Genomic DNA, 17,782 nt, shown 5'->3' on the forward strand with positions numbered 1-17,782 from the left:
TCCCTGTAAGTACAACTCTCCTAGATGACTACAGTACTTTTCCTTTTTTGATTAGTTACCGCTAATCCGAAATATTCCGCTTTGAAAGTATTTCTTGACAACAGCTCCAGGAGGTATCGCTATGTTCAGTGTTCTATCTCCAGGGTCTAAACAGTATCGTATAGATATGCAAATATATAATGAATTAAATAGATCAGAGAGCTTTTTCTTACTCAAACTTTTCCTTTGCAAACACATGTGACACTTACATGAATACAGAGATAGGCCAACAATGACAGAGAATAGGGTGTAAATTAAATTGGGTTGTAAACACGTGTTACATTAAAGGAAATTGAAAATACAACCTCTAAGGCTCTGTATCTTTTCAGATTCTAAAATCTGTTTTCACTATCAGATGTGAGGTCAGTATAATATTTGAGTAAAAAAAAATCAGATAAAATTCTATAAACTAAGTTACAGACACTCAGATTTCAGAGGAGTTTGAATAAAAAAAGAAGATACTTGGAAATTATACAGAATCTGATTAAGTTTTATATATTACAATCTTACATCTCCATTTACATTCCCATATTGGAAATAATTTTAAACTCCCCATCCTGCTTCGCGCCATTCTAGATCACCTCACCCCATGACCTTTCTTACAGAGAAAATAAATGCACACCTCTAACCTGTCAGATAAGCCAGAAGTGCTCACCCACATCACCCGGGCCAGGATATTCAGTATATTCACATCTACTCTGTTACCGTCTTTAAGACAAAAACAAATTAAATTTCTAAGTACTCAGGCATATTCACCATACCTCTAAATAGCAAAGTATAACTCCTCCCTCCAATTCATTGATTGAACAATGATTACAAGTTCAAATGTAAGCTGCCTAATATATGTTTTAACAATAAGCCTATTGCTAAAACAATAAATATATGTTTTCACAATAAACCTCAGGTCAGGAAGACACCAACCTAAGGTCAGGAACCCCAGGTCAAAAAGACACATGTGATGACTGAGGTCAGTGATTCCATCTTACTTGCAGGGTCAATTTTCCTTCTCCCTAACAAACAATCAATCCTTCCTTCCTTCCTTCAAGAAGTATTTATTTTGCACCTACTGAGTATGAGACACTGAGCTGGGCAACAAGCTGATCTGCTACCTACTGTTTACTCTACAGATCTGACCTTCAGCCTATCTTTATTTCTCCACAAATTTCCTTCTCCAGCTCGCCTTCCTTCCCCGTGCAGCTTCTCCAGTCTCACTTTCCTCGCTCACACTGCCCTTCAAGCTACTCCCATGCCTTTCTTGGCAGCCAGCATAATCACTATGTTCTTGCACAAAGGTATGACGCAGCGTGGGGAAATTCATAGCGCTTTGCATTGGCATAATAAAATACAACTTATGTAATTTCTCCTTAATCTTATATAGAAAATCTATTTAAGCATCTTATTAATTATAACTACTGATTACCTAGAAAACACCAAAGAGGGCTAGGCATTCTCTCTCCCAGGTTTATAAGCTGATTTATCCGGACTGGAGTTTGCTGTGTTTATTGGCAATCTGATCAAATACTAACCACATTTAACAGACACATTTATGATTCTATAGGCAGAAATGACACTATGATAGCACAATGATAGTTTTTATTTGGCCAGTGCCTACTAGATATAACTATCTGCCATGCCCATATAGTGAAGGAGTTGAAATTAGCTATGATGTGCCCATACTTAGATTTTCAAGTAAAATGTCTAATCTTCCCGACAAGTACTACACCAAAAGAAAAGGTTTATGCTTCTACTTGCATGGGTTCAGTGCTGATTTCCTTCTTTCTTTTCCTTCCCTTCCTTTCCTTCCTTCCTTCCTTTTTTTTAGACAGGGTCTTGCTCTGTCACCCAGGCTGGAGTGCAGTGGCATCATAGCTCACTGCAACCTTGAACTCCTGGGCTCAAATGATCTACCTGTCTCAGCCTCCCAAGTAGCTGAGACTACAGGCACGCTACCACACCCTGCTAATTTTGGTTTTTGTTATTGTTTGTAGAGATGGTTTCTTGCTATGTTGCTTGGGCTGGTCTTGAACTCCTGGCCTCAAGCAATCCTCCTGCCTCAGCCTCCTGGAGTGCTAGGATTACAGGTGTGAGCCACCGTGCCTGGCCTTGTAAGTGCTCATTTCTTATAAACATTACATAGTAAGGAACCTCACCTTTGCTTGCTCCTCTTCCTCTTTCCACTTATTTATTTTTTCTTTTTTTTGAGCTAGGATCTCACTATGCCTTGAACTCCTGGGTTCAAGTAACCCTCCCATCTCAGCCTCCCAAGTAGCTGGGACTACTGGCATGCACCATGATGCCTGGCTCTTTAAATACAGGGGGTCCTGTTCTTCATGTTCTTTTCTTCAAGATCTACACTCCCTCTTGGAAGGACGTTACCCATTTCTATGGCTTTATCATCTCTACACAGATGACTACAAAAATTTATACTTGTAGCCGTGGCTTTTTCTTCTGCTCTGCTCTAAACTTTTAAAACTGCCTATTGGACATCTTTGTCTATATATCCCATAATCCCAACTCAATTTCTGCAGTATTGAACTTCTTGTCTATTGTCCTAACTAGCTCATCCTCCTATGTTCCCCATCCTCGTTAAAGGGATCAACATCCAGAATAAAAAGTGATTTTCTTCTTGCCTCATCCTCACCATCCAAATGTCCACATTGTTCCCAGTTTTTTCCTAACATATAACATTCTATTAGTTTAAAAACAAAACAGGCCAGGCAAAATGGCTCATGTCTGTAATCCTAGCACTCTGGGTGGCTGAGGTGGGAGGACTGCTTGAGGCCAGGAGTTCAAGACCTGCCCGAGCAAGAAGGAGACCCTCGTATCTACAAAAAATAGAAAAATTAGCCAGGTGTGGTGGCATGCACCTGCATTCCCAGCTACTCAGGAGGCTGAGGCAGGAGAATTGCTTGAGCCCATGAGTTTGAGGTTGTAGTGAGCTATGATGACACCACTGCACTCTAGCCAGGGCAACAGAGCAAGATGACTCTGTTTCCAATAAAAAAAAAAAAGAGAGAGAGAGAGAAATGAGAAATACAACTTCTGATGACCTCCTCCCCATGTCTAGAGCTATGCCACCCAAAATGGTGGCTATAGCCACATTTGGCTATTTAAATTTAAATTGATTAAAGTGAAATAAAATTTAAAATTCAGTTTCTCTGTTATAGTAGCCACATGTGCCTAACAGCTATGTACTGAACAGTGCAGGTGTAGAGCATTTTCATAATTGCAGAAAGTTCTATTAAACAATTCTGATATAGCCTATAACAGCAAATTGTTTAAGTTAGTCTTCCAAATTTTCCTCAATCTGGTCCCAATCTACCTTTCTAACCTTACCTTCTACCAGAATTCCTATGCCTCCTTTAGTCACAACTGAGTTAGTGGGCCCACAGAATCAAGTGGGAAGCTTCATGGGATAAGAGGCCAACGCAAGCAATGTGGAGAGGGAGTATGTGAGGGAAAGGAACCAAAGATTCCAGCGAGGACAAACGTAGTTCACTAAAGCCCTTACAAGTTAGGAAGGGATGGAATTTTGGACACAAGATTTTTAGTCTTGGAGAAGGAATATGGAATATTAGAGTCAAAAGACTTCATCCAAATTCAAGTATTAGCTTAGTTATGAGGGACAGAAACCAAACTCGAACTAGTTTGACTTGAAAGGAAGTAGCTGGCTCAAATGGCTCACAGAATCTAAAAAATGGTTAGATAACCGAACTAGGAGAGTCAGGGATACAACTAGGCCTCAGGAACTCTAAGGCTGCCATAACTATGACTGTGTCTGTCTGTCTGTCTGTCTCCATCTGTCTTTTGCTTCCGATTTTTTTCTCATGCCCGCATCATTCTCTCTCACTTTAGAGCAGCATTCTCCACATGGTGCAAAACGTGGCCACTAATGTTTCACTAATTTTATATCTTACAGATTCACTAAACTTCTCTTTCATCCTAGTCCCTAAAATACTTAGAAACATATTCATCAGCTAAGCTGGGATCAGGTACTCATCCCTGCCCAATGAAATACTGTCAAAGTGATGAGGTACAGGGCCAATTGAATGTGACCAGAAGGACACAGTCATGTAAAATGTGGTAGCTAGGTAGATGAGGAAGAGATTGGTGGAGAAGCTTCTAGGTATCCCACAAATAGCCACCAAAATCACTGGCTGAGCTATTCTGAACAAGTCATTTAAATATAAGAGATTACATGATTTGCCACTACTCTAGTAAGAGGTAAAGTTAAGATTCAGCCCTGATTTCTGACTTCAACGAGCAACTACATTTTTTTTCTTTTGAGACAGAGTCTCATTCTGATGCCTGGGCTAGAGTGCCATGGTGTCATCACAGCTCACAGCAACCTCAAACTCCTTGGCTCAAGGGATCTTCCTGTCTCAGTCTCCTGAGAAGCTGGAACTACAGGTGTGCACCACCATGCCCGGCTAATTTTTTCTATTTTTAGTAGAGACAGGGTCTTGCTCTTGCTCAGGCTGGTCTCGAACTCCCGATCTCACACAGTCCTCCTGCCTCAGCCTCCAACTACACTCTTTTTTTGTTGTTGTTAATTTTTTTTTTTTCCAGAGACGGGGTCTCACTATGTTGCCCAGGCTGGTCTTGAACTCCTGGGCTCAAGTAATCCTCCTGCCTCAGCCTCCCACGGTGCTGGGATTACACACGTGAGCCACTGCACCTGGCCTCCAACTACATTCTTTTCAGTAGAACATTCCTCAAACATCAAGAAAGTGGGGCAGGGGGGAGTGTTATCTGTTCACCTCTTTAAGGTCACACTGTCTACTCCGCAATAAAGTCTTTCGCAAGTAGCGAGGGCTTTAGCTGTCAAACTTACCTCTTAGGAACTTTAATATTTCCCTCTCCACTGAGTTCATTTAAACATGAGATGTTTCCTTTCTAACTGCTACCAAACTATAAACATCTTATTTTTCATCTCTCTATAATCACCAAATTTTTTAAAAGTAGGATATCTATATCTACTATCTCAGTTTTCTCACCAACTATTAATAAATTATTAATTCTTCAAAAATGCACCAAATACCTCCCACATGATAACCACTGTTAGACACTAGGGATATTAAAATAAATAAGGCCTAGTCCTTATTCTCAAAGAAACAACCCAATTTGACTTCTATCCAACTGGCTCAAATGAATTGCATTGTTTAAAGTAGACAATGGGCTCTGCCTTGATAAATCTAATAATGTGTACTTATGTTCCACAAGCTTGCCATATTTGACTTACCTGATCTTATAAACTCCACCTTCTTAATACTATTAGAACTGTCCTCTCCTGGCTTTTGTAAAGACTATTTCTTCTCTGTTTCTACCCTGACCTTTGTGGAGTGGTTTCTTTTTTTCCCCTCATTACTTATATTCTAAATGGCTCACCCATGGCCATCTCCTCTTGCTATACTTTTGCATTAGAAGGTGACCAATAATTCATTATCTAAACTGGGTTACCATTAAGAGTGAAAGAGGGCACACTATTAATAATTATGCTAGCACACAAATGAAGCTGTTTGGGAAAACCAGAACATATGGATTCTGCTTAAACACCTTCAACAGTTCCCTTCTCTAAATCTCTAGGTATGGCATATAAAAACCTATTTAGAACTAATTGTCTCTTATGGATTAAAGTTGGTCTCTCTTCATTCAGTACTCAGAATTCACTCAGACTATATTATGTCTAATGGACAGTCTCATTTGATTGTGTTCCCATCACAGCAACCTCATTACTTCACCCTGGTCAACAGTGCCCACAAACTGCTCGTAAGCCTCATCATTCAGATGAGAAAATGGAGGCTTACCATGATCAAATAACTTGCATAAATGCCCGCAAATGGTAGAACTGAGATTCTAATCCCATTCTGAATTTCTCAAAGTCCATATACTTAATGAATATGAATATTAATTACAGATATGAATTAGAATGAGTAGACTTTATCACAAGCTTACTGAAGCCTAACATTGTTCTCCATGGCACGTGTACTCCATTATAGCCAAATAAACTATTCCAGATGGAAAAAAAAATAAAGATAATTTCATTTCCCTATCTAAAAACTTTTGACGGTTGCCTCATCAAATAAATCATACAAGCTCCTTAACGATCTGAAACTACTTTTCTAGGTTCATCTCCTACAACTCCAGATGCAAGAATTACTTACCATTCCCTGAACAGTCCATGACTTCCTGGTAAGCTCTCAGTTTTCTTCCTCTGGTAAAATAGTATTCATCCTCCAAAAAACCCATACAAAATGTCACCTCCTCTGTTATGATACTCCCAATTCCTCAGAGTAGACTTGGTCCTACTTTAAGTTCCCACAGCACGTGCATGTGCATTTATTACAACTTTAATCACAGTCCTTTGTAATTTACATGCCTGGCACTCCCAGTAGTCCCTGAGTTTCTCCACACTAGGTTTTTGGCTCCCCAGCCCTCCTTCTCCATCTCTGTAGGCTCCTCTCTAGAAGACCATGTAGAAGACAGTATGTACTCAACCAGTATCTATTCAACAAATAACAAAAGACAAGGGCCTTTCCCTTGATTGAATACCTCAATAGCTTCCCATCTGTCACAAAAGAACTCTGCTGACTACAGAAGATATTTCAACTACCTTACCCTTCTTTTCAGGCTCTTAATGATTAGACCCAGATGAAACTTTATAACTAGTAACTGTCCATTAATAATTACCAGCAACTTCTTGCCTTCTCCATTAGTAACATACAATTCTTTGTAATGTTTCCCCAAACATGCCTAAGATATTCCTGCTGTCCTGTCTTAAAAGCGCATATGGCAGTCTTGCCCAAAATGTCTTTCCTCCTTTTTTACCTCTTCAAATTCCATCCATTCCTTAGTATCCAATAGGAGTTACAACTCTAAGAGTTTCTATACTCTTCTTTTTTTTTTTTTTTTTTTTTTTTGAGGCAGAGTCTCACTCTGTTGCCTGGGCTAGAGTGCCGTGCTGTCAGCCTACTCACAGCAACTTCCAACTCCTGGGCTTAAGCAATCCTCCTGCCTCAGTCTCCTGAGTAGCTGGGACTACAGGCTCATGCCACCACGCCCAACTAATTATTTCTATTTTGATTTGCCTGGCTAATTTTTTCTATTTTTAGTAGAGACAAGGTCTTGCTCTTGCTCAGGCTGGTCTCTAACTCTTGAGCTCAAGTCTCAAACTCTTGAGCTCAAGCAATCCTCCCGCCTCGGCCTTCCAGAGTGCTAGGATTACAGGCATGAGCCACCATGCGAGGCCCGCTTCTATAATCTTGAGTTTAATCTAAACTTCTTCCTCTAAATTAGTACATAAAACACCTTAAATATCAAAACCAATATAGCTAAAATAAAACTGTGTTATAAGAATAACTTTAGTATAATCTAAATTATATTAACTTTTGTTACATGACAAATTCTTTTTTTTTTTTTTTTTTGAGACAGAGTCTTGCTCTGTTGCCTAGAGTGTTGGCTAGAGTGAGTGCCGTGGCATTATCCTAGCTCACAGCAACCTCAAACTCGTGGGCTTAAGCAATCCTAGTGCCTCAGCCTCCCAAGTAGCTGGGACTACAGGCATGCGCCACCATGCCCAGCTAATTTTTTCTATATATATTTTTAGTTGGCCAGATAATTTCTTTCTATTTTTAGTAGAGACAGGGTCTCACTCTTGCTCAGGCTGGTCTCGAACTCCTGACCTTGAGCGATCCACCCGCCTCGGCCTCCCAGAGTGCTAGGATTACAGGCATGAGCCACCGCTCCTGGCCACATGACAAATTCTTAATGAGCTGCTGTCAAAACTGCAAAATTTAGTTTGTTCATTCAATCTCTACATATTTACTCTTTTTACCAATGTGCCAGTCAATTAGGAAAGGACCTAAAAATACACTTGTGAAGATATATTCCCTAACCTTGGGAACTTACAGTCTAATGAAGCAAACATCATAAACAAGGAAACAAATACAAAAACATCAATTGTGTTAACTGCTGCGAAAGAAACTAGTGCGCATTAGAGAGCTGGTAAGGGGTATTACATGGTACACTCTTTTAGACAAGGTGGTCCAAGAAGACCTCTAGGACGGGAGTGCCATTGAAGCTGTAACCTGGAAGGTGAAGAGGTCTCAACCATGGTAAAAGCAAGGGGATCATTTCATGCAGAAGAATAGAATTGTGCAAAGATTCACATAACATCCATAACTAAAAGTAAAGCAAATAAATTGAAACTGAGAAGACAAATAAAATATACACAGGGAATGGTAAAGGGGAAAAAATTAACTTACTAATTTTGGTTATTTACACAAAATAATACAGGGAATCGACTTATTTTCTTATCTGAGGCTACAGCAAGGAACACGGGAAAAGAATCAGGATCACTAATGGCATTCTGAGCAGAGGACTAAAAAAGGAACAAGAAGATTATCCAACATCAATAAATATTTCTTAAACACTATCATGAACGCATAGTATTCCACTATACAGTTGTGTTATATTTTATTGCCCTATAAATGGATATTTACAGTTTCCATATTTTATAATTATAAATAACTACATAATAAATACGTCTACACTTAAATCTTTGATTCTTTCCTAATGACAAACTCCCAGAAGAGTTTCTAATGGGTGAAAGACTATTTTAAGGGGTTCGATAGATATTACCAATTTGCTTCCCAGAGCGCTTGTGCTGATTTACATCCTCAGCAGAAATAGATATAAAAAATAAGTAGGGCTGGGCAGAGTGGCTCACACCTGTAATCCTAGCACTCTGGGAGGCCAAGGCAGGAGGATTGCTTGATGCCAGGAATCTGACTGAGACTAGCCTGAGCAAGAACGAGTCCCTATCTCTACTAAAAACAGAAAAAATTAGCCGGGCGTGGTGGCACACGCCTGTAATCCCAGCTACTCGGGAGGCTGAGGCAGGAGGATCACTTGAGCCCAGAAGTTTGAAGTTGCAGTGAGCCGTGATGAGGCCACTGTACTCCACCCTGGGTGACAGAGGGAGATTCTGTCTCAAAAAAAAAAAAAGGAAAGAAAAAAGTAGAAGTACTGTAGATATGAATCATAAAAAGAAATAGAATAAGAAGTGGATATAAAATGAAGATACCAATTTCTAACATCTTTGCCAACAAAGGTCATAATTTTAAGAAAATTTTTGCTAATTTGATAGAAGAAAAAGATTTTCTTTTTATATAGCTTTTTACATGATGTCCAAAATGTTGCACATGCTCATTGCAGAAAAATTGCAAAATATATAAAAGCAAAGCAGGAGAATATAAAATCATCTATAATGTAATCATCCAGAAATAATTACAATTAATATTTTGTGTATATACATCAAGTCTTTTTCTATGCTACATATTTTTCTTTATCCAAAAATTTGGGGATCACGCCATACATGCTGGTTTAACTTTTTGAACTTAATAAATTGTTCAGTTTTTAATATCTACAGAAATACCACCATATATGACTATCATAAGATACTGTTAATTATCGTGCTGCTTCCAATTTTTCACTATTATCAACAATGGTGTGGTAAACATCCTATGCCAGAATCTTCCCATAGGTCTTTCTTTACTTCATTAGGATAAATTGACAGAAGAGAAATTGCTAAATCAAGGAGCTTATACATTTTTAAGTCTTTTGATAACATACTGAGCAAATTATCCTCCAGAGAGGTTATGTCATTCTGTGCAGTTTCCGCTGTATTCTCCACAACCTCCCCCCAAGTGAATATTAACAACAAAAAATCCCTTTGCTAAGGTGACTGGCAAAAACTAGTTTTTGTCATTTAAATTTGCATTTTAATTACTGGTGAAGTTGAATATGTATTCATATTTTTATTAGCTATTTGCATTTCTTCTGCAAATTACCCATTCTGCTGCCCTATTGTTTCTTATAATGCCAATATTTAGTTTATTTATTTATAATAATAAATAAATTATTATTTATTTATTATTGGTCATCATGGTTCCTTAGTCTCTGGTCTGTGAGTTTTTCCGATCTGCCTTGTTTTTGATGGCCTTGACAGTTTTGAGGAATACTGGTCATGTATTTGATAGAATGCCACTCAATCTAGATTTGTCTGCTTTTTTCATGGTTAGACTAGGATTATGAATTATTGGGAGAAAGATCTCATCACATCATATCAAGGGTGTATGCTGTCAACATGACTACAGGATCAGCTGTTTCTAGGTTTCTCCATTACACAGTTACTCCCCCACAGCCACCCCACATTTCTGCACACCACTCTTGAGAAGCACCACACTCAGTGCTGCCCACACTCAGTGAAAGAGGAGGCTTTAAGCTCTACCTCCCTGAAGGGGGAGTGTCTACATAAATTATTTGGAATTTTCTAGGGGAGATTTATCTCTTTTCCCCTATTTATTTATTTATTCAATCACTTATTTATATGAGTATGTACTCATGTATTTTTATCTTATGCTTTAGTTTAAAATTCACCATTACACTATTTAAATTGTTCTAGCTTTGGCCATTGAGATTTTCAGGTTAGCTCCTGTGTTGCTTTGGCATACCCCACCATTTTTTGTTTGCTTGTAATATTTCTTTGCTTTCCGGCACTATAAGACACTCCAAGTTCCAGGTTCACCTTATGCATTCCCTCCCTCAACCCTAGCTATTTTTCCAAGCAGTCCTGGATCCTTTTATTGGAGAATGGTATTAGAAACCAAGATCTGAGCGCTGAGGTAACTTTGCTGATTTACAAAAACTCCAATAAGATTTGAGTGAAGTGGGCCCAGTCCAGTGGCTCATGCCTGTAATCCCAGCACTTTGGGAGGTCAAAGTGGAAGGATCACTTGAACCCAGGAGTTCAAGACCAGCCTGGGCAATACAACAAGCCCCTGGTACAGAAAATTTTTTTAAAAATTAGCGGGGATATGCTGGTGCACACACTTAAGAGGCTGAGGTGGGAAGATCGCTTGAGCCTAGGAGCTACAGTGAGCTATGATAGCGCCACTGCATTCCAGCCTGGGTGAGAGAGACCCTCTCTCTTAAAAAACAACAAAAAAATTTTTGAGTAAAATTGTATTACATAATTTTTATTTGCTTTGGAAAGAAGTGTTCACCTCCTTAAGGCCACACTTTAAAATACTTTAAAATACTTATTTTTCTCTTCCGGGAATACAGAATGATTTTCATTTATTGAGTCTTATGTTTCTTAGTACATAATTAAATAATGCTTTTTTGCATATCACTGCAATGTTAATAATTTAATGGTACTTGATATTTCCTTGATTTGCTAACACCAAATCTTCCAGACCTTAGAAAGTCTGCTCCAGCCCACAGATATTTCTGTAAGCCTCCACAGCAGTGGTCCTCAGCCGTGGCCGCACGTTAGAATCAACTGGGAAACTTAAAAATCTCATGCCCTGTGCCACATGGCAAACTACCTTCACCAGAATCTCTGAGGGTGGGACCAAGCAAAGTAGTGTTTTAAAGGTCTCAGGTGATTCCAGTGATTATCTAAGCTAGGGGACCACAGCCTTAGTCTTTTACATGCCTGTATTAAAAGATCACCCCGCTAAGTACTGCTGAGTAATACTGCCTCCAGTCGGCACAGATCACCTCTCCCTTCCTCTGTTGGAACACACTGGACATCCCTGAAATGCCCAAGCTTCAAGCTTTACCTTCTCTGAAATAAGGAAGGATATTTGACTACTTTATTATTAATATATTACCTCATAACAGATATATATAAGCAGCACTGCTTGTGACTTAACAAGATAATTCTCATTAAATTATATCTTAAAAGATAACTCTTATTTGGTTGGTTTGTTTTGCTTGGAGACAGGGTCTTGCTCCGTCACCCGGGCTAGAATGCAGTGGTGTCATCATAGCTCACCACAAACTCAAACACCTGAGCTCAAGTGATCCTCTTGCCTCAGCCTCCCGAGTAGCTGGGACTATAGGCATGCACCAAGACACCCAGCTAATTTTTCTGTTTTTAGTAGAGATGGGGTCTCACTCTTGCTCAGGCTGGTCTCGAATTCCTGAGCTCAAGTGATCCTCCTGTCTCAGCCTCCCAGGGTGCTAGTGTTACAAGCGAGAGCCACTGTGCCCAGCCTTGTTTGGTTGTTTTTTTAAAAACTTATGCCTGCCCTGTTCTCACAGGATTCATCAAGACTTGACTAGGTATAGCCATAAGACAAATCTGAGTGACTACTACCAGGCAATAGTCAGAATCTGTCCTCTTTCTAGAGACCAAGATTTTTCTTTAAAGGTCAACCTCCTTCTTCCCTCAAAATAGATTCTCCCTCAATTCCTCAAACAAATAGGATTCTAGCAGACTGCTCTATTAGATATGCCCAGACATAACCAAATCCTAGCTTAGGTTTAAACTGGAACTTCTGCTGCAAATATTTACATAGTGAACCAGCACCTGACTAATCTTTCTTATTAATACTAAATTTTTAGTTAATTCCTTTAGATTTTCAAGGTACACAATTACATAATATATAAATAATGATCATTTTGTCTCCTCCCTTTCAATAACTACACCTTTTATTTCTATTTTATGTTGTAGTATATTAGAATGAAAGAATTGGTGCCAGTAACTTCCACTTAGGACATAGAAAGCCACAAGAGAATGTTCTCCTATCTTTACAAGGAGAAAAGGCAGGTAATGTACATAATTAAAACTTAATAAATGGCACACACCTCACTGCTGCTGAAGGAGGGTGGGAAAGCCTCATGGGACCCGGATTCTAACTGATTCCAAGCAGAGGTTTGCTACTGTTTAGGAAAGGGCAGATTAAGCACTACCTGAGGCTCAAGTGCACAGGGACTGCCTAAGATCGAGGCTGGGCCAGGACCATAAAGAACCACCCACCCATGACACCACCATGAGCCTAGCACTGGTGTAGGGGCAACGGCATGAAGAAAGATTCCCCCTCTGCGTTGGAGGCATGAAGAATTGAGAAAAGCCAACAGCAGAGCAGGAACACTGAGAAAGACCATCCGGCACCCCACGCTCCAAGTACAAGGTAACAGCAGCCTGAGGTATGCTGAACATGATCATAGCAACATCAAAATCCAAACCTGCTTCCACCCCAGACTACACTGACACAGTGCCACAGACAGTGGCCTGACAGGAGACATGTGTCTATTTCCAGACATAAATACTATCTACCTTAGTCTCTACTGTTCTTCTATACATGAGGTTTGGCATCAAATTAAAAATTATAACACACACACACAAAAGGGAAAATAATCACCAAGAGATCAATTAACAGAACCAGATTTACATATGACCTAGATGTTGGAAATATCACACATACGAGCATTAAAATAACTATTCTTTTGTTTTTTCTCATCATTTGACAGAAAGAAAATTTTTTCCAGTTTTCAATCACTTGAAAAGATAATTAAGACTCTAAGCCACAACACTAAAAATGTATTGTGGGGTTTATAACTATGTTTGGTACTTTCCTAGAGTATGCGCCTTTTCTTTTGACAGATTTTAATCTGTATCCTTCAGGTATAATAAACCATAACTGTGAGTATAACAGCTTTCAGTGAGTTCTGTCAGTCCTTCTAGCGAATTATCAAATCTAAGGGTAGTTCTGGACACCCCTGAACTTGCAACTGATGTCATAAGTGATGGTGGACTTTTTTACACGCTGCTCTGAAACTTCGCAATTGACTAACCTCACAAAGTCCTTTCACAGAAATGTGTCTTGCAAATATTTTCTTCCAGTCTGTGGCTTCTCTTAACAGAGTCTTTCTCAGAGCAAAAAGTTTTTAATTTTAATAAACTCCAACATAAGTTTTTCCTTTCATGAATCATGCTTTTGGTATCTAAAAAGTCACTGCCAAACCCAAGGTCACCTAGATTTTCTCCTATTTTTCTTCTAGAAGTTTTGTAGTTTTATATTTTTATTTAAGTCTATGATCCATTTTGAGTTAATTTCTGCAAAAGGTATAAGATCCATGTCTAGGTTCTTTTTTTTTTTTTTTTTTGCACGTGGACTTCAATTGTTCTAGCATGCTTTTTTGAAAAAAACTGTCACTCCTCCAATAAAATGCCTTTGATCCTTTTTCAAACATCAGTTGACTGTATTTGTGTGAGTCTATTTCTGAGGACTCTATTCCACTCCATTCATCTATGTATCTATTCTTCTGCCAATAACACATTGTCTTGATTACTGTAGCTTACAGTAAGTCTCAAAATCAGGTAGTATGAGTCCTAGATATGGTTTTTTGATACAATCTGTGTCTCTATCTTTTAAACTTATATATTAAAATATTCATTTTTATTTTGATTACTAATAAGGTGCTCTTACATTCTGTTGCTCTTTATGTTCACTGCTCTTTAACACTATCTCCAATTATTTTCTGTCTTTTGCTAATAACAGTGCAGACATTTTCTTTTTCTGTAACACTGTAAATATTATTTCATTGTTTTTTACCAGGTACTAGTGCAACAGAAAATCTGTGACTAATTTTATTTATAGCTCTTTGAAGCAGTCTCTATTTCACTCTTTCCCTAGAAGCTTATAGTATATCTTTATTCCTCTTCAAAATTTTCAATTTTAATACTACATTGAATTTCAATATCTTTGTGAGTTTGGGGAGCTTTGGAGAAATTTTAAATAATGTCTTTAAAAATTCCAATGTAGAAGAGTACAAAGAATGATTCAAGATCCTGTGTAATCATCCTGATTTCCTCTAGCTCTAGGTCCCTGGAGTGAGTTTGTTTGGATTCAAATATGAGATCTACATCTTATTAGTTGTATAATCTTGGGGAAGTTATTTAACCTCTTTACTTCCATTTTCTTGGGAGTAACCACGTAATTGTTTCCTTTATTAATTTTTTCTAAGTATGATTTTCCTGTTTCTTTTATTTATTTATTTTGAGACAGTGTTTTGCTCTGTCACCCCATCTAGTGCAGTGCAGTGATGTCATCATAGCTCACTGCAGCCTTAAACTCCCGGGTTCAAGTCATCTTCCTGTCTCAGCCTCCTGAGTAGCTGGGACTACAGGTGAGCACCACCATGCCTGGCTAATTTTTTCTATTTTTAGTAGTTCCAGGCTAATTTTTCTATTTTTAGTAGAGATGGGATCTTGCTCTTGCTCAGGCTGGTCTTGAAATTCTGAGCTCAAATGATCCTCCTACCTCAGCATCCCACAGTGCTAGCATTACAGGCATGAGCCACCACGCATGGCCTCTTGAGTGTAAGATTTCCTTTTTTTATTTCGCAGAATTTTTTCATAAACCTTATGATGACTTAAAAAAATTTCTGTCAATTATTTGAAAGTTCATAAATCTATCCAGGTTTGATGTTTGCTAAGAAAGAAGTTAGGTAAATTCTAGTTGGTCTCTCACCTTTTCTGTCCACCTGGGTATTATTTGACTTTTAACTCTTAGCACTTATGTTGAAGGCAAGATTGAGTCACACAACTTCTAGCCAAACTTCTAGTGTTAAAAAGTCACATGATACCATACCTCTCATCTATTTGAGGGATTAAAGATTTCTTTGAGGATACCATTAAAATTATATACTCATCAAAGCACACAATTTTGCTCACCAATTCAGTTTGTCATTCTTTGAAGTCAATTTGTGGATTCTAGGTTATGGATCCCCTTCTTTACTATGGCTCTGATAAACTAAGGAAGACTCTCCTCATCCTGTTTTCTTGTTATATGCATATGTGATTGGTCATATAATCCTGGATACTTTGAGACACAATATTAATTCTTCCCTAGTCAAAAAATAAGACCTAACCAAGAGTTGTTTAAGCTGGTGATTGGGGATTCATTAAATTGCTCTATTTACTCTTGAAAATATTTGAAATTTTCCATAATAAAAAGCTTCATTTGTGTGTTTGTTTAAAGTAGGATGTGAAAAAATGCATACCACTGGCATGGATTTTTTTCTCTCTGCCCCTTCTACTACTACGTCCTTCACATCTGAAAATGCACCACGACCAATCCACTTCTGCCACTGCCTTTGCAGAACTGTGGTCACCAAGGGAAGTAGAAAGGTAATGATAAGAGAGATGTGAGGGAGGAAACAAGCCCTGGATGCTACAGATAGCAGCTGCAACACAGGGGATGGCTGCCAAGTTTCTGGTCAGAAAAGATCCCACTTAAGTTTGTAGGTATGAAGGAGAGATGGAAAAAGGTAGAAATCTACCTTTTTCCTTCCTGTCCTTGGCTATTCTGTCTCAGAGATCTTTCTTTACTTTTACTCACGGAAATTCCACCTGTTGCCTGGTACATTTTAATCTGTATTGAGAGTTTGTGATTGTGTTTGTAATTGTGATTCTCTGTGAATTTTCACAAATTGGAGCATGGGATAATAGAGGAGATTAAATCGGGTCCCACTAGCTAGCTGGCTGCTAAACTCGGGTTTCCCAAAGTTGAATTCTTAAGGCAAAAAGATCCTACAATAATCCAACACATATTCAACCTGGGAACAGCAGAGAAGTGGAAGAGATAGCTTCTCATCTACTCTTGCCTGCCTTAACCTTCAGCCACACAAAAATCCTACATAAACAGAAATATGCTTACTGATACTACTGATTATATTAATTAGAGCACAATAAATAAGAAAGTGATATTTTCTCTCAAGGAAGCTCTAATCCAGATTAACAATGTCAAAAGATTACCAACAGGTGTAAAACCTGGTGGGTTTTTTTGTTTTTTTTTTTGCCAGTCAAATTTAGCAGTGGGGGGTTGTAGGTATAAAGTTTAAACTGAAGCATTGTTGCAACCAATTAGAAACACTGAGGCTAATCCACAATAAAGTGTACTCAAAAAAACTTATAAATTGGTGAGACAATATGCCAATTCTCAGACACTTTCCAAATAAACTGAAGAATAAGTTATCACACAGAGAATCTCAAAACCAATTAGTATAAAGAGGTGGTTTGAGATTAGTAGACCTATATAGTTCTTTAAGTTCCTTATGGTTTTGTCAATAGTATTCCATATTAGTGAAAGACTTGGTGATTGACCTCTGATCTGAAAGACTTGACTTAAATTGTCTCTACCATTTGGGAAAGTTAATTACTACTCTGAGCCTCAGTTTTCTCTCTAAAATGGACATGACAATAGTAGCTATAATGTAAGGAGCTTATGAAATAATGAACATAAAGAATTATACATGTTCCTGGCAAACAGCACTCAAAACACAACAGACTTATTATGAAAAGTATGCATCCTCTGAAAGTGGCGAGATAAGCAAGATAGCAACTAAGGTCAAAAGGGACTTCAGAAAAAGAATAAAAACAAATTAAAGAAAACAGACACAAAAAAACCATTATAAGTAAACTACAGATCAATAACCCTCACGCATATTCGAAAAATCCTAAACAAAATTTTAGCAAACTGAATCAAGCATTATAATTTTCCATATCAACAGAATAAAAAAGAAAAACTACACTATCATCTCAATAGATGCAGATAAGGCATTTGACAAAATTCAGCAACCATTCATGATAACAACTCTTAGCAGACAAGGAATAGATGGGAACCTCCTTAACATGCTAAAAGGCAACTATAAATAACCTACAGCTAAAAATCACACTATGGTAAAAAGTTGAATGCTTTCCCCCTAAAATCAGGAACAAGACAATCATGTCCATCTTCACCACTTCAACACTGAACTAGAGGTCTTGGCCACAGTAATAAGTTAAGAAAAAGAAATAAAAGGTATAAAATAATAAAGGAATAAATAAAATTATTTTTGTATACAGACAAAATATTGGTCTATGTGGAAAATCTATGAAATCTATGAA

At 38.1% G+C, this 17,782-nt stretch overlaps 1 protein-coding gene across 4 annotated transcripts in view; it reads right to left on the reverse strand.

Moving 5' to 3' along the window:
• Positions 1 to 17,782, reverse strand: part of TFDP2 (transcription factor Dp-2) — a 126,630-nt gene that overhangs the window by 64,353 nt on the left and 44,495 nt on the right. The gene's annotated exons all lie outside the window — the stretch shown is intronic.

This window comes from Lemur catta, chromosome 1, assembly GCF_020740605.2.
Source record: "Lemur catta isolate mLemCat1 chromosome 1, mLemCat1.pri, whole genome shotgun sequence".
Lineage (NCBI taxonomy): Eukaryota > Metazoa > Chordata > Mammalia > Primates > Lemuridae > Lemur > Lemur catta.